General features: G+C 43.7%; 1 long non-coding RNA gene and 1 pseudogene across 1 annotated transcript; one reads left to right on the top strand and one right to left on the bottom strand.

Annotated features, from left to right (window-relative positions):
- Gm7962 (predicted gene 7962) lies at window positions 3,975-5,733 on the top strand (annotated as a pseudogene).
- Gm52192 lies at window positions 4,763-7,482 on the bottom strand. The gene is made up of 3 exons (XR_003951557.1): window positions 7,238-7,482; window positions 6,255-6,523; window positions 4,763-5,480 (listed from the first exon to the last, which is right to left on the bottom strand). It is a non-coding gene; the product is annotated as a predicted gene, 52192 (long non-coding RNA).
- Window positions 7,483-24,046: the final 16,564 nt, after the last annotated feature.

Here is a 24,046-nt window from a genome sequence, read left to right as displayed (position 1 = left end):
TGGCTGGCCTGGAGATTACTCTATTTCCACTCCTCCCAGTACTGAGGTCACAGGTCTGTGCCACCACACCCAGCTGTTATATATGAGTGCTTGGAATCTGAACTCAGATCCAAGAGCTGACTTGGAGAGTACTTTACTCACTGAGCCATCTTCTCAGCCCTCATTTATATAACCCTTGTCAAGTTCTAACCAACGTAATTGTCTGACAATAAAGAAAGGGCCTTTGTGATAAGCAGCTTCAAGGATGGCACCCAGGGTGCTTGTCTTGTTGTACTCACACCCTGTGCTGTTCCTTCCTACATGTATGACCAAAGAAAAAAGGCAGACGTAATATGATTACAGTCAGGGTACAGAATTAGTGTAGGTCCCCATCAATAGTTGAATGGGTGGGTGTAGATATCCTGGATGGAGCAAGGATTGGTTATACAGAAGAGCAAAATCACATTGAGTACAGGAAAATGAGTGGAACCCAAGATCACCATGCTCAGTGAAATAAACCAGATGCCAGAAGACATATACCACATTTCCTCTCCTATGCAAAATCTAGTTGTTTGTGTGTTTGTTTTTGGAATGCATGAAAGTAGAAAGGGACTATTTCCAGGAATTCCGATGCTTTCTACTGACCTCTAAGGTGAACAAGCATGCAGGTAATGCATATACAGGCAAAACCCTCATACATAAAATAAAATAAATAAGCCTAAAAAATATAAAGAATTGGAAGCTTTGACCCAGTACTTCTACTTTGCAGCCTATATCTTTTACTGAGTACTTGGCAACTTTTAATAATATATACAAATTATTGCTATTTGTGTGTGTGTGTGTGTGTGTGTGTGTGTGTGTGTGTATTCATATAGGCATTAACATGGGTGGAGAGAGATGTGTGTGCACATGTGTGGATGTGTGTGAGGATGCCAAAGGACATCTGATGTCCTTGCTCTCCAGCTTATTATTTTAGACAAGGTCTCTTGCTGAGTCTGGATCTCTCCAATTCTAGACTGCCTGGCCAGTGAGCTTCAAGGATCTACCTGTCTCCACTCTCCAGTGCTGGAATCACAGATGTCTGCTGCCACCTTAAGTTTTCTGAATTTTTATTTGCTAAGGTTGGGGTTGGGATTGAACACAAGATCTCATGCATTCTATGCTAGCACACTTCTACTGAGCTACACACTCACAGCCAATTTTCAATGTGTGTTCTGGAGTGTTTTTAACTCAGGTCTTCATGCTGCATCTTCCAGGCTGTGTTATTATTTCAACTACTAACACATCCAGAATCCCCATGAGAAAGATTAGAGTAATAGAATCGATTGCCTTTCCTCGATAGTGTCCATCCTCTTCCTTGGTCCTTTGTGCTCTCCAGTTCACACTATCACTTTCAGATTCACAAGTTTAAAGTTCAAACTTTGAACTGAGATTCCTATTGTGACTAATTGAATGCCCTGTTGGTTTAGTTAGATCAGCGATAATAAAATACAGACATGTTACTCAGGAAGCATCTTTTTTTAAAAATCTTAGATAAAGAATATCGCTCAGCTATTAGGGCAAAATACAGAGCAAAAGTAGAGAATGCAGCTCCTGAGATCTGAGTCTCCAGAAATTGAGTCACCAAGACTTGAGCCCCTCATTTTCACACTCCTTTACCCTGCTAACTCTAGGAGCACATAGCTAAGAAATATTTTTAAAGAAAGGAAGAAATGTATTTCAAGGTTAAATCACTCTGTGTAAACCAAAAAGCCTGTTTATTTATTTAGCTCTATCAGTCTCTGGAGCTCCTAAGCTATAAGTACTGAGCAATTTCTACAAATAAGATTATCACATCTTTGTGCTGCATTCGCTTCCTCTGGGGTACAATGTTTGTTTTTTGTTTTTTGTTTTGTTTTTAATTTCTCGTACATTGCTGCTTTGCTTGCATGTGTGAGGGAGTCAGATCCTCTAGAACAGGAGTTATAGAGAGTTGTGAGTTGCCATGTGGGTACTGGGAACAGAACTCAGGTCCTCTGGAAGAGTAGCCAGTGCTCTTAACCGCTGAGCCATCTCTCCAGTCCCTCAATGTGAAAATTTAACCTTGCCTACAGTTTTAGTGACAAGTGTTAGAGAATATTTAATTCATTCAGTATATTTAAACCACACATGCCTGGCGTTAACCTCTGATTTATACACCTTTATTTTTCTAACCACAAGTGCCAGAAAGCTCTGCTGTGACAGGATTTTCCCTGCCCAATCACACTAAGATATTAATATAACAAGAGGTCTGTGATTGGAGAGGGAAAGGGGAGGCAGCGGTAAGAGTTAAAGAGACAGAGAACATCTTAGGAGAGAAGGAGGAGAAGGCAAGATGGAAACAGATGGACAGGAAGAAGGACCTGAACCAGTGTGGCTTTAAATAGCCACAGATAGTAGTGATGTCATAAAGGATAGAATAATTGGGATAATTGGGTGGGCAGCTGTTATCATTATCAATAAATTTAGAGAGCCAGCGGGACCATGCTGGAGCAGAGAGTTGTTGGCAATAGCTCAGGAACCCTGAGGGTCTTTTCTAATATTTCCTGCAACACACCGCTGTACTATCAGGTAAATGCATGTTACATGTGCACTTTGGAACTTCTCTAGAAAGAAGATGCACTCCATATTGAACATCTACAAAGGTTGAATGGCAGGTTAGGAGAGGATGGAACACTTGAAGGCCCTAATTACATTTTGCCTTAGAATAACTTTAGACCCTTTAACAGCCATTCTTTGCCCACCTCCGTTTCTGACTTAATATCCTTATGCCTACTCGTGTGAACACCTTTTGTACTAACAGACAATTAGCTTCTAGGTTCCACAAAACCCAAGCATGTTATCAGACAACAACATCTGAGGTCTTTAGCAGGGGTTTCCCCACACTGCTGTAGCCCATCTTCCTGATGTTCCCACCAACATACTTGAAAAAATGTTCACTTCATGATTTTCTTTGATCTGTGACTTAAAGGGGAAGGGAAACTTCATGAAACTGGGAATTTGGGGTAACCTGGATCTATTTCTAGGCCGTGGTCACTCACTTTTGACACCAGAATAAACTGTCTCTTGTGTCCTTTGATGTAAAAACAGAGTTTTTAATGTCGAGGAACAATAAAAGAACATTTTCCTTTTTCTAAAATTTTCTTCAACAATATTTTAATTTGAAAGTAAAAATTTAAGGTTAGGAGAAGGAGACGGATGTTGAGAGAACGAGGAGGAAGGCGAGAAAATGGTGTTCACGGATAACAGTACCTATAGTCAAGCTGCAGTCCAGCAGGGCTACAGTGCTTACACCGCCCAGCCAAATCAAGGATATGCACAGACCACCCAGGCATATGGACAACAAAGCTATGGAACCTATAAACAGCCTACTGATGTCAGCTATACCCAGCTATACCACTGTCACCTATGGGCAGACTGCATATGCAACTTCTTACGGACAGCCTCCCACTGGTTATACCACTTCAACTGCCCCCAGGCACACAGCCAGCCTGTGCAAGGATATGGCACCCCCCAGGCACACAGCCAGCCTGTGCAAGGATATGGCACCCCCCAGGCACACAGCCAGCCTGTGCAAGGATATGGCACCCCCCAGGCACACAGCCAGCCTGTGCAAGGATATGGCACCCCCCAGGCACACAGCCAGCCTGTGCAAGGATATGGCACCCCCCAGGCACACAGCCAGCCTGTGCAAGGATATGGCACCCCCCAGGCACACAGCCAGCCTGTGCAAGGATATGGCGCCCCCCAGGCACACAGCCAGCCTGTGCAAGGATATGGCACACCCCAGGCACACAGCCAGCCTGTGCAAGGATATGGCACCCCCCAGGCACACAGCCAGCCTGTGCAAGGATATGGCACCCCCCAGGCACACAGCCAGCCTGTGCAAGGATATGGCACCCCCCAGGCACACAGCCAGCCTGTGCAAGGATATGGCACCCCCCAGGCACACAGCCAGCCTGTGCAGGGATATGGCACCCCCCAGGCACACAGCCAGCCTGTGCAGGGATATGGCACTGGGGCTTATGACATCACCACTGCTACAGTCACCACAACGCAGGCCTCTTACGCAGCTCAGACTGCATATGGCACCCGGCCTGCCTACCCCACCTATGGCCAGCAGCCAACAGCCACCGCACCTACCAGACCACAGGATGGTAACAAGCCTGCTGAGACTAGTCAACCTCAATCTAGCACAGGGGGTTATAACCAACCCAGCCTAGGATATGGACAGAGTAACTTCAGTTACAATCAGAGCAGTTACTCTCAGCAGAACACCTATGGGCAGCCGAGCAGCTATGGACAGCAGCGTAGCTATATGGTCAACAAAGCAGATATGGGTAGCAGCCTCCTACTAGTTACCCCCCTCAGACTGGATCCTACAGCCAGGCTCCAAGTCATTATAGCCAACAGAGCAGCAGCTAGGGGCAGCAGAGTTCATTCCAACAGGACCACTCCAGTAGCATGGGTGTTTATGGGCAAGAGTCTGGAGGATTTTCCGGACCAGGAGAAAACCGGAGCTTAAGTGGCCCTGATAACCGGGGCAGGGGAAGAGGGGAATTTGATCGTGGGGGCATGAGCAGAGGTGGGTGGGGAGGAAGCAAGTTGGAATGGGCGCTGGAGAGCAAGGTGGCTTCAATAAGCCTGATGGACCCATGGATGAAGGACCAGATCTTGATCTAGGCCTTCCTATAGATCCCGATGAAGACTCTGACAACAGTGCAATTTATGTGCAAGGATTAAATGACAATGTGACTCTGGATGATCTGGTAGACTTCTTTAAGCAGTGTGGGGTTGTCAAGATGAACAAGAGAACTGGACAACTCATGATCCATATCTACATGGATAAGGAGACAGGAAGGCCTAAAGGTGATGCCACAGTGTCTTATGAAGATCCACCAACTGCCAAGGCTGCCGTGGAATGGTTTGATGGGAAAGATTTTCAAGGAAGCAAACTTAAAGTTTCTCTTGCCCGAAAGAAGCCTCCAATGAACAGCACGGGGGGTGGCATGCCACCACGTGAGGGCAGAGGGATACCACCACCACTTCGTGGAGGTCCTGGTGGCCCAGGAGGCCCTGGAGGACCCATGGGTCACATGGGAGGCCGTGGAGGAGACAGAGGGGGCTTCCCTCCAAGAGGGCCCGGAGGCTCCAGAAGAAACCCCTCTGGCGGAGGAAATGTCCAGCATCGAGCTGGAGACTGGCAGTGTCCAATTCCGGACTGTAGAAACCAGAACTTCGCTTGGAGAACAGAATGCAACCAGTGTAAGGCCCCTAAGCCCGAGGGCTTCCACCCGCGATCGTGGACGAGGTGAGGGGGAAGAGGACTCATGGACCGTGGTAGTCCTGGAGGAATGTTCAGAGGTGGCAGAGGTGGAGACAAAGGAGGCTTCCGAGGTGGCCGTGGAATGGACCAAGGTTGGTGGAGGAAGACGAGGTGATCCTGGAACAGGTGGGAGGAAGAAGAGGTGGACGTGGAGGACCTGGGAAAATGGATAAAGGCGAGCACCATCAGGAACGCAGAGACCGGCCCTACTAGAGACCTGCAGAGCTGCATTGACGACCAGATTTATTTTTTAAACCAGAAAATGTTTTAAATATATAATTCCATATTTATAATGTTGGCGACAACATTATGATTATTCCTTGTCTGTACTTTAGTATTTCACCATGTGTGAAGAAACATTAAAACAAGTTAAATAGTAGTGTGCTGCGTTTTTTTTTTTTTTTTTTTTTTGGTTTTGTTTTGTTTTGAATTTTGTTTTGTTTTGTTTTTTTGTTTTTCCTTTTTACTATGGTTGTTTTAAGACTTAACAATGGGAACCCCTTGTGAGCATGCTCAGTACCATTGTGGAGAACCAAGAGGGCCTCTAATTGTAACAATGTTCATGGTTGTAATTTTTTTTTTAAATAAAATTCCAAATGTTAAAAAAAATTAAGGTTAAAGCAGGAGGTTCTCAAGTTCCAGACCAGCCTGTGCTACATAGTGAAATCTTGTCTCAAGAGAGAGAAGGCAGCCGGGGGAGCTGAAAACCATATGTGGAAAATAAACTATGATACAGAAATTATATCATTCGGTATCTAAAGTATCAATGGATACTATAGCTGTTATAGAAAATAAGGATTATAAATCACAGGATTGTTGTAAAGTTAAAAATAATGACAGGCATTGCCCCAGTTAGGGTTTTACCACTGTGAACAGACACCATGACCAAGGCAACTCTCATAAGGACAACATTTAAATGGGGCTGGCTTACAGGTTCAGAGGTTCAGTCCATTATCATCAAGGCAGGAGCATGGCAGCATCCATACAGGCATGGTGCAGGTGGAGCTGAAAGTTTTACATCTTCATCAGAAGGCCTCTAGGAGAAGACTGGCTTCCAGGCAGCTAGGATGAGGGTCTTAAAGCTCATGCTCACAGTGACACAACTACTCCAACAGGGCCACACCTCCCAACAGTGCCAATCCCTGGGCCAAGCATATACACACCATGGCAGGCAAGCACATGCTTCATGAAGTGCACGACCTGCATGTGGAGGATGCAGGATGTGATTGCTCTCACACATGGGGACCAGCTTCTAAGAGAAAGACTTGTGCATAACTCTCTATGCTAAGCATTTCTGAGCTCAGATGGAGACCAGAGCCAGTGAGGAGCCGAGCATTAAGAATAAACGCTGGTTCTGGAGGTAACATGTTCCCCTCCTTCCCTCTGACCTGTTTTATCTCTCCAAGTAATACTTACCAAACTCAGTAGAAACCAAGAAAAGGAGGGGAGGGGAGGGGAGGGGAGGGGAGGGGAGGGGAGGGGAGGGGAGGGGAGGGGAGGGGAGGGGAGGGGAGAGGAGAGGAGAGGAGAGGAGAGGAGAGGAGAGGAGAGGAGAGGAGAGGAGAGGAGAGGAGAGGAGAGGAGAGGAGAGGAGAGGAGAGGAGACATTGGTTGAGTTGTAGAGGGGCTTCCAGTCACTTTATCAGTGTGGAGAGACTGTTAAGGCTGGGAGAGCACAAGTTGTTCATCAATTAAGAGCCTTCTAACAGAACATTCTAAGTAGAGCCTGCTAAGGCCACTGGCAATGAAAAGACAAATTTGGGGTTAAGAGGCCTAAATTCTCAGTGCTGCTTCTGGTAAAAGAGGAGCTATCACTCCTTTCCTTTCCTGGAGCACTGATTAGAAAGTGTGACCTTGATGTTATTTCTGTGTCTTTGCAATGTGTACAAGCTCGGTTAAATGTTTGGTACTTACTTTTGTAGATCTGGAGATCTGAGGACACCCTGCCAGTTAGTTGGTTTTTCACTTACACCATGTGTGTTCTAGGATCAAATTCAGACTTAGCAGCAAGCACCTTTCTGCACTGGGTCATCTCACCCACCCTGTTTAAAAAGCTAAACCAACTTTAAGACACAGGAATAAATATTCTTTTCCAGACCCTACAGCCTCTCTACATGCTAAACATCAAGGGAGGCAACGCCATCCTTTCTGTTTCCTGGGACCTGGGAGCCTGACTTTGGTAGATGCCTCAGTTCCAAAGTACAAAAGCCCCATCTGTCACATAGGCATGGCATGAGATGTTTGTTTTTCCACTGCATGAGCCCAATTACCACACAGAGATAAGCAGCCTATTACCTGGAGAGTCTAAGATGAGATCTTTGAGCAGATGCTGTTACCAAAAAACCCTCTCTCTGGAACTGTCTAGTTATTGTTTACACCAAAAAAAAAAAAAAAAAATTAAAAGTGGTTACCTGTTGTACCTGATTAACGAGTTTAAAAGATGAGATAATCTTTCTCTTAAGAGATTGCCTAAGAGATGGATATCACGGTCTGCTTAGTGCTTAGTCAGCAGCAAGACTGTTTCCATACTCATTACTTTTGTGGGAAGGTGTCTGATGTGGGTGGGGGGTGTATGCGAGCCACAGAGCTCACATGAAGATCAGAGGACAACTTTCAGGAGTTGGTTCTCTCCTTCCACTTTTCTGCAGATTTCAGGGATCAAGTTCTTAGGTCATCATACTTGCCAAGGCAAGCTCCTTTTACCTGCCAAGTCATCTCATCGACCCAAGAGATATTATTATTATTATTATTATTATTATTATATTTTCCCAAGATCAATTATATCTGTACTCATGGGCAGAAATTATCGACCCTGCCACAGAGCTAAACACACAACACAATCTGCCCATTTATAAACCACAAAGTAGAATTTGAACAAAATACAAGCATCAAAATAAATTTTATCGAACCATAGACACAACTGTAAACCTATCATACTGACATCATGCTGTGTGAACATACTGCCTCTTTCCAGGTTTCTGAAACGGGAAAACAATAACAGGAGATGGAAATGGTCCAACGTGTATTAAGGGCATCTCAAGAAGAACAAACAAACAAACAAACAAGATTGTGTGTGTGTGTGTGTGTGTGTGTGTGTGTGAGAGAGAGAGAGAGAGAGAGAGAGACAGAGACAGAGACAGAGACAGAGACAGAGAGAGAGACTTAGGACTTGTTTGCAGGAATAGTTTCAATTATCAAAGTATCATATACAAAATAAAAGGCATCCACAACCTGGAAAATCCTGTTCCCAGCATTCAATTCACAGTCTTTTGTTTTCTTTTCCTTGAATAGTTTTGTGTTGGTTTTTGTTTGTTAGACAATTATATGATTGTATATATTGATATATTTAAACTAAATGTTCATAACAGCCTTTTTCAAACTTCCCTGTATCTACATGAAAATCAATTAACTGAATATATATAATATAATATAATATAATATAATATAATATAATCATTTCTCTCTTAGAGAACACTTGAATTATGTCTAATTCTGATGTATCTTAATACCAAGAGTTATACTGGCAAGGAAATCTTCAGAAAGCTACATCTAAGGATTTATTTTCAGAAACCAAATGCTTTCACCAGCAACTAATATTGTTTTCTAGAAAAGGAGTCTGTGTGCAATCATTCCCTCAGACATCCTTCGAATAGACTACAATTCAGCTTCCTTACAACTTTCATCCTTTCTACAGCGACACCTAGTGTTGCAACGGGGATTGTACCACTTCAGAAAAATTCAAATTCACTCCTTCCAACTGCCAGCAATCTCATAGGCACATAAAAAAACTTTCTCCCTACCTCTTCAACATAGTACTTGAAGTCCTAGCCAGAGCAATTCGACAACAAAAGGAGATCAAGTGGATACAAATTGGAAAAGATGAAGTCAAAATATCACTTTTTGCAGATGATATGATAGTATATATAAGTGACCCTAAAAATTTCACCAGAGAACTCCTAAACCTGATAAACAGCTTCGGTGAACTAGCTGGATATAAAATTAACTCAAACAAGTCAATGGCCTTTTTGTACACAAAGGATAAACAGGATTAGAAAGAAATTAGGGAAACAACACCCTTCTCAATAGTCACAAATAATATAAAATACCTTGGCGTGACTCTAACTAAGGAAGTGAAAGATCTGTATGATAAGAACTTCAAGTCTCTGAAGAAAGAAATTAAAGACGATCTCAGAAGATGGAAAGATCTCCCATGCTCATGGATGGGCAGGATCAACATTGTAAAAATGGCTATCTTGCCAAAAGCAATCTACAGATTCAATGCAATCCCCACCAAAATTCAAACTCAATTCTTCAATGAATTAGAAAGGGCAATCTGCAAATTCACCTGGAATAACAAAAAACCTAGGATAGCAAAAACTCTTCTCAAGGATAAAAGAACCTCTGGTGGAATCACCATGCCTGACCTAAAGCTTTACTACAGAGCAATTGTGATACAATCTGCATGGTACTGGTATAGTGACAGACAAGTAGACCAATGTAATAGAATTGAAGACCCAGAATTGAACCTACACACCTATGGTTTTATGAAATTCCTAGGCAAATGGTTGGACCTGGAGGGCATCATCCTGAGTGAGGTAACACAATCACAAAAGAACTCAAATGATATGTACTCACTGATAAGTGGATATTAGCCCAGAAACTTAGTATACCGGAGATATAAGAGATAATTTGTAAAACACATGAAACTCAAGAAGAATGAAGACCAAAGTGTGGACACTTTGCCCCTTCTTAGAATTGGAAACAATCACCCATGGAAGGAGTTATAGAGACAAAGTTTGGAGCTGAGACAAAAGGATGGACCATCTAGAGACTGCCATATCCAGGGATCCATCCCATAATTAGCCTCCAAACGATGACACCATTGCATACACTAGCAAGTCTTTGCTGAAAGGACCCTGATATAGCTGTCTCTTGTGAGACTAGGCCGGGGCCTAGCAAACACATAAGTGGATGCTCACAGTCAGCTATGGATGGATCACAGGGCCCCCAATGGAGGAGCTAGAGAAAGTATCCAAGGAGCTAAAGAGATCTGCAACCCTGTAGGTGCAACAACATTATGAACTAACCAGTACCCCGGAGCTCTTGACTCTAGCTGTGTATGTATCAAAAGATGGCCTAGTAAGCCATCACTGGAAAGAGAGGCCCATTGGACATGCAAACTTTATATGCCCCAATACAGGGGAACGCCAGGACCAAAAAGTGGGAATGGGTGGGTAGGGGAGTGGGGGGGATGGTATGGGGGACTTTGGGGATAGCATTGGAAATGTAATTGAGGAAAATACATAATAAAAAATATACAAAGAAAAAAAAAGAAAGTGAACACAATAAATGCAGACAAATATGCTGATGGTTAGGTAGACATGTAAAAAAAACAGTTGGGATCTTGCTACAATCTGAACTCTTGATTTACAGCCTCTTTACAGCAGGCTTCTCGGTGTTGGCTCACACTAGTGTCACCTGGATGTCTGGTGGCCCTTGGCTGTGATCAAGCTCCCCTGGGTGATTCTAATGTGTAGCCAAAGTTGAGAGGCACAAGGACTTGTGAGGGATTACCCTCCCTGTATTTCCCTTTGTAAGTACAATGGTCAATCTCAATTGTCAACTTGATTGGATTGAGAAGTGTCTAGAAATAAGCACTCCTCTGGGTATGTCAGTGGAGACATTTCTAGAAGCAATTAGTTAAGGGAGAGGCCTTCCCTACGTGTGGGATGTGGGCAACACTTTCACACAGCCTGTAGAGGAATACAGAATAAGAGGAGAGAATGAAGACAGCCAACAGACACATGTTCTGCCATCCTCTACATCAGAAATTCCTCCTTCAAGTTATTCCTCAGATTTTTGTCATCACAGCAGTGAAAACCCTAAAGCAGGAGATCATCTGAGGTCCTGAAGAAGTGTAATCAGTCACATTCTGATTTTGTTCAGAGTAATGTCCACTGTGACATGAGGTAACTAGTGTACCTGAGTCTCGTCTATACATTAATCTTACCATCCACTGGTTTGCTTGACCTTGGCACTCCTCCAGTGAGGTCTAACCTATTTACTGTATGAAGTAGGGTTGATGAGATGAAAGGTAGTGTCTTAGTCAGTGTTTCTATTCTTGCACAAACATCATGACCAAGAAGCAAGTTAAGAAGGAAAGGGTTTATTCAGCTTACACTTTCCACATTGCTGTTGATCACCCAAGGAAGTCAGGACTGGAACTCAAGCTGGTCAGGAAGCAGGAGCTGATGCAGAAGCCAAGGACAGATATTACTTACTGGCTTGCTTCTCCTGGCTTGCTCAGCCTGTTTTCTTATAGAACCCAAGACTACCAGCCCAGGGATGGCACCACCCACAATGGGCCCTCCCTCTCTTGATCACCACTAATTGAGAAAATGCCCCACAGCTGGATCTCATGGAGGCACTTTCCCAAATGAAGCTCCTTTCTCTGTGATAACTCCAGCCTATGTCAAGTTGACACACAAACCAGCCAGTATAGGTAGAGACAGAGAAGAAAATATCATTATGCACTTCTCATTGTCCCCCATCTTAAAAAATGGAAATGAACTTGGGCTTTGGCTTTGCATTTTCCCTCAGAACACAATATAACTGGTCTACAATAATCCATAGGCCTTAGACTACGTCTCAGTTGGTAAACTCAGTTTGCCCAATACCTACTGGAGTGTGTGATAGCTGAAAGATTATGCTATTCAGAGATTCACTGTCAAACTTCTGGACAAAGTAAAGATCTGAAGCTCAACACTATGGACACCTGACACTGCAACCTACACATACACACACACACACACACACACACATACACACACACACACACACACACACACACACACACACACATACACACTTTAGCCTCCCAACCTTTCTATGCAACCCAAATTCCCAGGTAAAAGCCCTTCTGAATGACCCTATAGCAAGGAGGGATATTGCTTTCCAGGTCCTGTACCCTTACCTTTAAGACTCTGAGAAGGAGCCAGTGATGGTGATACATATTTGTGATCTCAGTTGTGAGGAGACCAATGTAGTTGTAAGCTGCCCGAGGCCTACATGAACTGGGTATTCCTGAAAGGCAGGCTGGGGCTGAAAAATAGACTAGATGGAGAGAAAAGAATGAGGCCAAGACAAATTTTCTCTGATCAAGGCACCAAGGTTTACTAAGAGTCTGTGCTTATAAAAAGGGAAGGCCCATCCCCCGCCAATCCATTCTTGGTGCCTGGTGCCAGCCCAAAGATGCTGGGCAACGTGGATTGTCTCAAAGATGTGTCAGCAGGCAGCAGGATCTCAGAGAAGAGCAGGGCAGTTGACACATCAAAAGAAGCCAGCCAAGTCGAAAGCTGCACCACAGGTGGCCCCACCTCAGTAGTGACAAGGTCTGCACCTGCCTGCTTCAGGCTGGGGGAGGCTGCAGACCAAGCCAAGAAGAGTGCAAATTCTAAGTCAGCCTGGGCTTCTCTGTGAGGCAAAGCGGATAACGTAATATCCTCATTAGACAACAATAGAACCTTCTTTTCTCCCTTCTCATCCAGTGCTTTTTGTACCTGAGCAACCATGAACCAATGTGTCTGAGTTCACTACACCCACTTCCTCACCTTGCTTTGCTGTCTTCACCCATATGAGAGTCTACATAGTTCCACTCCCCTGAACTTGAACTTATACAGTGATCTCCCTCCTAGTTGACCTATACACACCACTGAATTCATTTCTTTTCCCTTTGGCTGGAAAATTCTTCTGATCTCACTATGTATCTTCTTTAGAGGTTTCTCTGTGGATGATTCTTCCACCTTCCCACATCTCGAAGCTCAGGTTGTTAATACTTTGTTTAGCCATGTCCCTCTCCCTGGTCAGTCAATCCGTGATTATAAAAAGAAGACAATGAAACTTATTCTCTAGCCTAGACCGTATCTCCAGCTTCTACCTAAGTATGCATGCTTATGGAATCTATAGTCCCATCTCCAGACACCTGCCAATTGTCTATGCTTAGAGAACACATGTTCCTAGTGAGCCCTCTGCCCAATCTTTCCTGTTTCAAACAGTGGCACCAATAGTCGTCCAATTATTCAGACTCAACACACAGAAGACATCTTTGTTCTCTTCTTTATACCTAACATCCAGTTCTTGCTCTACTTGCTTTGTGGAAAAATAGTCAGGGAAAACTGCTGGGTCATGGGGGAAAGAGGAGCACCTCACTCTAGAGACTGATTGAAACCGTTTGCCATCTAAGGAGCAGGAAGCCCAGCAAGATTATCATTTGCTGTGAGTTGCTGTGTTCATTTGTTGGTTATTTGGCCCCTATAGGTTCATAGACTTGAATGTTTGGTCACCAAGGAGTGGCACTATTAGGAGGTGTGGCCTTGTTGGATGAAGTGTGCCACCAGGGTTGGGTTTTGGGGTTTCAAGTACTTTAGCCAGACCCAGGGTCACTCTCTTCCTGCTACCTGATGATCCAGGAAAGAAACTCTCAGTTACATCTGTAGCACCATGTCTGCCTGTGTGCTGCCATGCTGCCCACCATGATGATGACAGACTAAGCCTCTGAACCTATAAGCCAGCCTCAATTACATGTTTTCATTTATAAGCATCGCCGTGGACATGGTGTCTCTTTACAGCAATAGCAAGAACACCAAAACAGTGGTAGATATCAAAATAGTGCTCTTTTTATACAAAAGGATTTTCAAATGGGAAAATTAAAAAAGAACAATAAAATGGGTATAAGGTCTGGGGCTGTGCGGTGTCCTGGATGGCCTCACTCCTCTCTAGAATGTTTTCTGGGCTCTCGAAAACACAACTAGCTTTCGTTTACAGTGAAGAGATCCTAGCTTCTTGTATCCATGCTTTACCTAACCAATGGTAATCTTGTGAGGATTCCTGTCAGGACCCATGCTGTGATAGCACTGAAATGTCTCAGAAACCATTTGAAGATAATAACTTCAACTAATTGTATTAGTTATTATTCTGGTACTGGGACAAAATTCCATGACCAGGGTAACTTGCAGAAGTGAGAGTTTATGTGGGCTTATGATTCCTGAGAGATAAGTGGCTGTCATGGCATCAGCAGCAAACATGGCAGGAGGGCAGGATGATGAGAGCTCACGTTCTCAGCAACCAGAACAAAGCAGAGACATGGCCTGGAAGTGACTGGAAGCCTTTAATCTCAAAGCCCCACCCCATCCAGTGAAAAACTTCCTTCACGGAGGCCAAACCTAAATCTCTCCAAACTGCACCACCAACTGAAAACCATGTGTTCAAATATATGTGCCTGTGGGGGACATTCTCATTGAAACCGCCACACCAATCAAGGCTATATACATACTTCTTAGAAAGTCAATGAAGTGTGCCTTTCCTTTAGAAGCTCATATCTGCACTTCCGTAGTTCTTACCATCTCTCTGGTACCTCTCTTTCTTCTGACTTCCATACTTAAAGTTTATAATTAAAATGTTTTTTTTAATTAACTCTAATTCTGCCTCATACTTTCCTATCATAAATTTTTTTTCTGTAGTGAAGTAAAAATATCTGGGTTACCTGATCTAGGTTTGCCTGCGTACTGGGCCCTAAAGCATAAGGGAATTCCTCATGTTGCAACAAAAGCATAGGGTGTTGCCTCTGCACCACCACTGTTGATAATTCTACCTTCAGATTTTTTGAGGAGCTTAGAAAGATGGCTCAACAGTTAAGAACACTTACTGCTCTATCAGAGAAGGGAAGTTCAGACCCTAGAACTCACATCAGCCAGCTCAGGAGCATGAGTAATTCCAGCCCCAGGGATCTAGCTCCCCTTCTGGCTTCTCTGGGAATCTGCACATACTTGTGCACTTACACACAGAGAGATAAAGACACACATACATCAAATAATAGAATAAAATACTTGATTTTATTTCAAATCTCCTGGCTTGCACTGTTACCTCCACCTAGACTGGAAAAAAAAAATCGCTGTTCACCTGAACAATCTTTTTTGTTTGTTTGTTTTTGCTATGATAAAATACTGTGACCAAGGCAACTTATATAAGGAATTTATTTTGCTTATTGTTCCAGAGAACAATAAAGAGAGACAAAGTAGAGAGCCGCAGACATGAAATCAAGGACAGAAGCTAGAGAATGCACATCTTCAAATGTAAGTAGGAATCAGGAAAAACTTAAGAGAATATGGGGTATAACTATACACACTAGAGGCCTGCCATGAGGCAGAACTTACATTAGAACAAATGGAATTTTAAGTTATGAGCAAATCAGAGGATGAACCAAAGCTTGTGGCCAAGGTGTTTGTACATATATTTTGAGTCTCAGAGTCCTTATTCTGGGAGTTTGGGCCCCGGGAAGAAAACCACCATTTAACATCCTCAGAGGGCCACACACACTTCTTACTAATTTTATGAGTTTGTCATTGGTCTTATACACACTAGATGACAGCCTCTGTGGTGCTAAGACTTAGATTGTTAAATTCTACATACTGTCCACCTGAAACTCAGCTCAGCACTTAATGTGAATTGAATAAATAATTGTCAGGTGAATGCCTATCATGTAGGTAACTGAAAATCTTTACCTGCCCATGAAGATGGGGACTTAAAAGGTAGGCTCCAAAAAGAAGCAAACTGTAAGGCAAGTTTTAAAGGCACCGCTTTCTCTCTGGTTTTCAACCCAGACTGAGCAGGCGGCTGGAGAAATTACATTTGAGGGTTTCTAGCAAACACTGTTTAAACCTGGCTCTGAATAAAACAGTGATTTTTAATACCCTTTTCCAGAGTCTAATGCTAAGAAGCCTTAGTTGGAGGCCTCAGTACTCAAAGAGCTCAGTAGCAAAGGTGCACATTGGGAAAGGGTAAGGACAATTAAGGAAATTGTCTTAGGATTTCTATCCCTGCACAAAACATCATGACCAAGAAGCAAGTTGGGGAGGAAAGGATTTATTCAGCTTATACTTCCACATTGCTATTCATCACCAAAGGAGGTCAGGGCTGGGACTCAAGCAGGTCAGGAAGCAGGAGCTGATGCAGAGCCCATGGAGGGATGTTAATTGCTGGCTTGCTCAGCTTGCACTCTTATAGAACCCAGTACTATCATCCCAGGGATGACACCACCCACCATGGGCCCTCGAATCCTCCATCACTAATTGAGAAAATGCCCTACAGCTGGATCTCATGGAGGAATTTCCTCAAGGGAGGATCCTTTTTCTGTGATAACTCTAGCTTGTGTCAAATAGACCCACAAACTCAGCCAGTACAGTTCTGGTGTGAATTCCTTCTGGGATTTAGCACACTGGCAACGCTGGTGCAGCAAGACCACCAGGAAATGGCAGAGAAGACAGCTAGACCATGTAGTCTCCCCTCCCCCAGCCTGAAACCTGCTTGCTCAGGGGTGGAGCTTCCTGCTCATTCGTTCTGCCACGCCCACTGCTGGAAGCTGCAGAGCCACACACGTGCACCTTTCTACTGGACCAGAGATTATTTGGTGGGAATCGGGTCCCCTCTCCCTTCCTTCATAACTAGTGTCGCAACAATAAAATTTGAGCCTTGATCAGAGTAACTGTCTTGGCTACATTTCTTTCTCTCGCCACCTAGCCCCTCTTCTCTTCCAGGTTTCCAAAATGCCTTTCCAGGCTAGAACCCAGGTTGTGGTCTGCTGGCCGGACACAACAAGACCAGATTGTCCAGAGGTAATAAACAGAAGCAAGCCAAGTCTGTCTCCAAAGCTTTTTATTCCCATTAGGGTTCTCAGTCATATGACTGACTTGGGGCACACATTTCATATGTGGTTGTGTGCATCTACATGTGGCTGAGCAGAGTTGTTCCCGAGCACAGGGTGGTGTCTGATGCTGGACGGTCTGGAGTCAGATGCCAAGTGCTATAGTTGCAATGACAAAGCAGTGTTGTCATTGCACAGCAGGATGGTTGCACACTGAATGGACAGGTAACGATGTCCTTCCTGGATCAGGTCACTCACTCGGTCACAGCAACATCTCCTCATTATACCCTTGCCTCTTTCTGCAGAAACTTCTGCATCCTGTGTAGTATCCACTCCATGTCTTCCCTAGGGGCGTCACTTCTTTAGGACCGTTTCAAAAAAAAAAGTCAAAAGTGTTTTTCTCTGGTTTTCCTAATGTCCCATGTCTTCCATAAAGCAGTGAATACTTCCTTGTCTAGATGGAGGCTGCCTAAAAGCATATCCACTAGCCGGGTGTGACTATTTTCATTTAAATCAATGTTTGTTAGAGGAACCTTTGACCTTCTCTACTGCATCTTTCACATTTCCTGTGCTCATACAGTGGTGAGCAACTGCTGCTGCTCAGCTCAAATAGAAAAGGTTTATTTTTATCTGAGAGTCAGAACTGTCCTTGATTAAATTGCAGGAAGTCTGTGGAACAATATCCTCAGAAATTAAAATAAAATTCTGATGCTGTGCAGAATAAAAGGAACTGAGGACCGCATCTGAAAGGTGCTAGGATATAGGAACTAGACCCAGAGACCGAGATTACCAAAAGACAATGACCAGTAAGTGGGACAGGCAGCAATACACACATGGGAGCATACCTGAGTGGTGGAATGGTTTCCCATGCAGTGTGTTGTTTCAGGGCTGCTCGTGGGACAAGGAAGGAAAAGCATGGAGTGTTAGAGGTAGCTCTGTGTTTAGAGGGACTGCTTGTTCTGCTAGAGGATACAGGTTCAATTCCCAGATCTCACAGGTGAGCCACAACAATCTGTAACTCCAGTTTCAGGAGATGTGATGCCTTCTGTTTCTCTGTAGATGCCAGGCACACATAGGGTGCACAAACATGCACACAGGCAAAACACTCATCCACGCATGGTAGAATAAATCTTGTTCAAATTAGTTATAAAATTTCAGAGAAATGGGAAAGCTGGAGGGAGATACTGCCCAATATGATTTTCAAAATAGAATTTGAATATGTTATTAGTTATTGCAAGAACTCTTCTATGCAGAATGAAGTTAAATCGTCCAGTCCAACATTTCTGTTCTACATGGCAGAAAAATCGAGGAACTGAAAACTAGGTATTTTTAGGGGATTTGGAGAGGGGATGAGATGAAGTAATACTCCGTGGAAAACGGAATGTGTGGGAAGCTGCAAACGCCATTACAAGATGGCGCTGGCTACCACTGGCACCACCCATGATTATGGGTAAACAAACAATGTGCGCATGTGCATAAGAGTTTTTTGCCGAGTCACTGCCTGGCCCTACGCATATTAATGAGGTACTGTTAGCATAACTACCAGTCACTCCTAGGCCTATATAAGCAGCGCCATTTCTGGGGCTCAGGGTCTTTCGCCTAAGTAATCAAGCTCTCCCAATAAACGTGTGCAGAAGGATTCTTTTGTGGTGTCGTTCTTGCTGGCGAGTCGGGCGCTCACAGGAATGGTTCTGGGGTGAGCTATCAATCATGAGTCATTCCCCACTTCACACTCACAGGTGCATGCAGGAAGCTGACCAATTTTGGATGCAGACAAGAAGATCAAGTTGTCTGTAACAGGTCAAGGACCACAGTAGGGGAAACAAAAGGCCTAGAATAACAAAGAAAAAATTCGTTATGTTCATAAATACAGCTTTCTTTAAAAAATGAAGTAGAGATGGGGGTGTGATAAGTATTCTTTTAAAGATTTATTTATTTTTATCCATGTGCATTGGTGTTTTGCCTGCATGTCTGTCGGTCTGTGTGAGAATGTCAGATGCCCTGGAGTTGGAGTTGTGAGCTCTCATGCGGGTGATTGATGGGAAGTTGAACCCAGGACCTCTAGAAGAGCAGCCAATGCTCTTCACCCCCAGCCCCAAGATATTTTAATGTAAGTTAAACACAGGGATTTATAAGAAGAGGGGGGTGCTCACTGAGAAAGGTCAGACACACTACCTAGAATGAATCACATTCTTAAGTGTGGAGGTGAGTACCTCAAGTGTAGGTCAGTCATCCTTTTCCCTGCAGGTGACATTTGATAAGTTGTAAGACCATCCCAAGACTAGGGAAGTAGACAGATAGCTTTTAAGACCTGGAGTGACTTACTGTGTTCAGGAAACAAGACCCCAAAGCAGGAAAGACTAGCCTCAAGCACATAACCCATCTCCCAGTCACTACATTGATGGCAGTTCCCTAAAACTGGAGGCTCTGGACCCTGCGTGGAAAGCTTTAGAGTAAAGACTCGAATCGTTCTGAGTCTTGAGGCTGCAGTGCCTTTCTATAAAAAAGAGAGCAGGCTGTGCCTGCAGAGAAAGTGTCAAATCAAGGAACAATTACGGCCCAGCTCCGATGTTCCTGACCTGGAACGGTGCCTGAGAGAGGCAAAGGGACCCACTCCCGTAGTAGGTCACACACTTGGCTTCAGACCTGGGGTTTTTGGACAGCTTTCCTTTCTGGCTGCCCTGTGGAAGGTCACATCTTTAGCTTTGCACCGGATGCTTTTACGCACTGATCCTTTCCAGCTGCCTACAAACAGCTCATATATAACTTGTCTTTGTAACTTCAATAATGAGTACATGGAATGACTTACAATAATCCTTTGAAGCATGCGGCAGTGAGACGGCTCAGCAGGTAAAAGTGCTTGTCACCCAACAGTGTAAGGCTGGTGACTTGAGTTTTGTCCTTAGAACTCAGAAGCTCCAGGTAGAAGAAGAGATCAGCGGGCACCTGACTTCCACACGTGCCTGCTCACACATATATATCATACACACAAAAATAGCAATTACAAATAAACAAAAAAGAGTTCAAAACATATTGACAAACAAGAACTGATTTATATAACCTTATTTTATGATTTATATTTTGTAAAAATATATAATTTTATATTTTATGTATTATATAATATATAAATAGATAACATGTAAATTTATATATTGTATAACAACATATTAAATATAAATAATACCTGTAAAATTAGAAGATATAAATTTATAAATTCTAAACTTTATAAAACATTGTTTGTGACTGCCGTCCCACCTCAAAAACTAAATATCTAATAAGTATATACTTTTATCAATAAAATTTAACAACTTAGTATGCTTTAAAATATACTGAAAATCTTTTCTAAAGCCTTCTTATGCAAATTATTTTGTAGTTGACACACCATTTCCTATTACATACTTAGCAAGCCTTACAAAGACTTGCTTACAAGGGCTCTGATCTGGCTAGATTGTGCCACCTGGTGGTAGCATTGGAGAACTGTTCAAATGTCTTCAGACCAACTTGCCTTGGTATCCAGGTCATGATTAGCAAACTTAAGGATAGATAAGCATCTCCTCAAAGGCAAGGATGAGGGAATGTTTGTTTCCAAATAAAAAAGGGTGGAGGAGGAGTCAGGCCTATCCTGTGACTTGGGATCTGGGTATATTAGGAGTGTACAGTGAGAAAGTAGAAATTTGTTCATGCAAAACACAGCATTCATTCCCGTGAAAGGGAATAAGAGAGAGTTAATTACGGAGCCTAATATGAGTGTTCTGGCCTCAGTGGGAGAGGATATGCCTAACCCTGCAGAATCTTGATGTAGCAAGGTTGGGGGATACCCAGGTACCCAGTCATACCCCACCCTCTCTGGGGAGAAAGGGAGAGGGCATCAGATACCCCTGGAAGTGGATTTATAAGTGTTCAGAAGTGCCTTGCAGATGGTGGGAATTGAATATGGGTCCTCTGTAAGAGCAGACAGTGTTCTTAATCACTTTCCAGCAGTGACCTGAATTGTAGTAATAGGACTCGATGGGCCTTGAACTAGTCAGAAGAGGACACTATCCACAGAGGTGGAAAGATGTCCTGCATATTTCCTGAAGCCCAGGTTGCCCCCAGAAACTGTTGGAAATGAAGGCTTGTATCAGGAAGGCACCTGGAAAGGAGTGAAACCTCAGCCTTGTGAATATCTTACAGCATGACTTCCTTCAATCCATTCCTGGAAGGAGCCAGAGAAACACCAGTGTAGGTCTCATGCAAGGTCTGTTGAGAAAATTTCCTCTTAGCTTGATGCAGAATTGTCATGATTCTGGTTGAAGTTGTTCATGATGATTAAAGCCTTCTCTTTATTCACCCACTGAAGAATTGGCCTCTTTTTTCCCATTTTTTTATTGGTTATTTTATTTACATTTCAAATGTTATCCCCCTTCCCAGTTTCCCCTTCAGAAATCCCCCCTCCTCCCCCCCCTTGTCTCTTTGAGGGTGCACCCTTACCTGTCCATCCACTCCTGCCTCACCACCCTAACATTCCCCTACCTTTGGGCATCAAGCCTTGACAGGACCAAGGGTCTCCCCTCCCAGTGATGCCCAATAAGGCCATCCTCTGCTACATATGCAGTTGGAGCCATGGGTCCCCCCCCTCCCATGTGTACTCTTTGGTTGGTGGTTTAGTCTCTGGGAACCTTAAGGGGTCTGGTTGGTTGATATTATTGCTCTTTCTATGGGGTTGCAAACCCCTTCAGTTTGAGGAGTTGGCTTTTAAAAGGTCAAGATTGTATGTATGTAAGTTTGGAGCAAGAAGCTCTAGGCCAGTGGTTCTCAACCTTCCTAATGCTGCAGCCTTTACAGTTCCTCATGTGGTGATCTCCCAACCATAAAGTTATTTTTGTTGCTAACTCATAACTCTAATTTTTGCTACTGTTATAAATCATAGAATATCTGATATGGGGCCCCTGTGAAAGGGTTATTCAGATGCCAGGTTGAGAACCAATGCTCTGGGCTGAAATCCCTCTAGGCGGCCTTTGAGGATTTGTAGATGCTAACAGGATTGGTAGAAAAAGCAGAATAACCCACTTGCTGGGATGTCTGTAAAACTGACTGTGGCCTTTCAAAAGAGGACAGAGTTAAAGCATCAATAAATATCCTTTAAATGATCTGTAGGTTACACTTAGGACAAGGGCAATTATCCTATTCTCACAGCAACTGACCTCATCTCACTCCACACCACCTCATCCAATCAAAATTACACACGCTCCAGGCATGAGCTCAGGTTGGTCACAGATAGGTTGAAAGATCTGGATCACGAGGAATAGTCTAGCTTGGCAGGCAGCTTACGCATGCAGTTTCACTGCGCATGTCCGGGCAAGTCAGTAAACATGTGCGGTTCACGGGGCCTGACAATGAAACAGGGCGCCATCTTGGCCCATGCGGCCGCACCCGCTTCCCGCATCTCCTCAAGATGGATTTCGATTTAAATAATTTAGAACTAGAAAAGCTACTCCTTACTGAAAAGTAGCAGAGAGCTGCTCATACTGTAAGCTGCTTAGAGAGTAATCCTTCCTTATCAACTTCCTTGGACTTAGAAACTAGGTTGGATTTAGAGACTAGGTTGATGGGCAGTGGTAGTGCATGCCTTCAATCCCAGCACATGAGAGGCAGAAGCTGGAGAATCTCTGAGTTCTGATCTACAAATCAAGTTCCAGGACAGCCAGGGTTATACAGAGAAACCTATCTTGAAAAACCAAGCAAGAAAAAAGTCTACATTGATTCCCCAGTAGGTAAATCTGTGATTGCATTTCTGGAGACAAGTAGAGGATGAAGACTCTGACTAAAGAACAGGTTAATCCCAGATGAGTTCATAGTATTATAGCATTTTTGAGAGGTGATACATTGCCACGCACTCTGGTCGAGTCATCTTGACAGGCTGAGAGGCTTGGAAGCTACTCACAAGGCAAAGAGTTTCACGGAAACTCACCTCCTGGAGTCTGGCGTCCTCTCTAACCCGTACATTAATATTCCATTCCCGTGTTAGTCTGGTGTATGTGGATCCACGTGCTCTCTTTTAGTATTATCCTATTATAAGTGCCTTTTAAGACTGAATTCTGACATAGCTAAGCCTTCACCAGTGTTCCAACAGTCCTAGAAAGTTCTTGATCAGACCATGGGCTTGGAATTCAGTAAGAATGTTGCTATTCAGTGACATTCAGAATTGCCTCTGTATTAGTATTACACTATCACTTTGAATAAAAGCTAAGTCACTGCCCTACACAGGAATTTACCATCATCTAGGAAGAAGGAAGTTTGAGACCTAAAGAGGAACCAGAATAGATACTTAGAACTATAGATAGCTGAGTTACACCCATACACACGTATTTTCAATGGCCTAAGGGAAAGGTGGACTATACAATAGACTAAAATAGGGCCTATGGCAAGGGCATGAAGCCCTTGATCCTGGCTTCTAAGATTAAGTGAATCTTCGGTGGAACTCTTGTTGATCCCAGTTGTTAACAATGAATTCTATCCCAGGTGGTTCCTGTTAGAACTTCTGTGTTTGTATTCCTCTGTTTTATGTAAGAATCCAGTAACCTCTTTGTACCTTGCTGGTGTGTCACCCAACTTCCTTCTGTATAAAAAGTTTGATGCTCAATTTGACAAATTACATTCAGATTCTATACAACCTCTCCTGTGTGTCGCCTCATCCAATGCTTTGCCCACCTGCGACTAGAGACCTGTTCCACGCAGACAAAGGGGCCCAGAGGGTCTGCGGTAGTACATGACAGGGAGGAGCCAGCTGAAGGACAAACACAAGATCATCCTTGTGATCATATATACCCCTATAATCCCCATCCCCTGCTTCTGGTTTGCCATGAAAACTCTCTTCCACCACACACTTCCCATACAGTGATAATGTGCACAAGTCCATAGGACCACATCATCATAGTATCCTTGAAACTGAAGTAAAATAGACCCTTCTTCCTCTTTTTCACACCAGTGAGAAAAGCAGCAGAAATGGGAGCAGATGGTCTGAGAGGATGCAGTGTTTCCACAGT

This window comes from Mus musculus, chromosome 15, assembly GCF_000001635.26.
Source record: "Mus musculus strain C57BL/6J chromosome 15, GRCm38.p6 C57BL/6J".
NCBI lineage: Eukaryota > Metazoa > Chordata > Mammalia > Rodentia > Muridae > Mus > Mus musculus.
The sequence above is the reverse complement of the archived record's forward strand: the minus strand, read 5'-3'. Positions and strand labels throughout refer to the sequence as shown.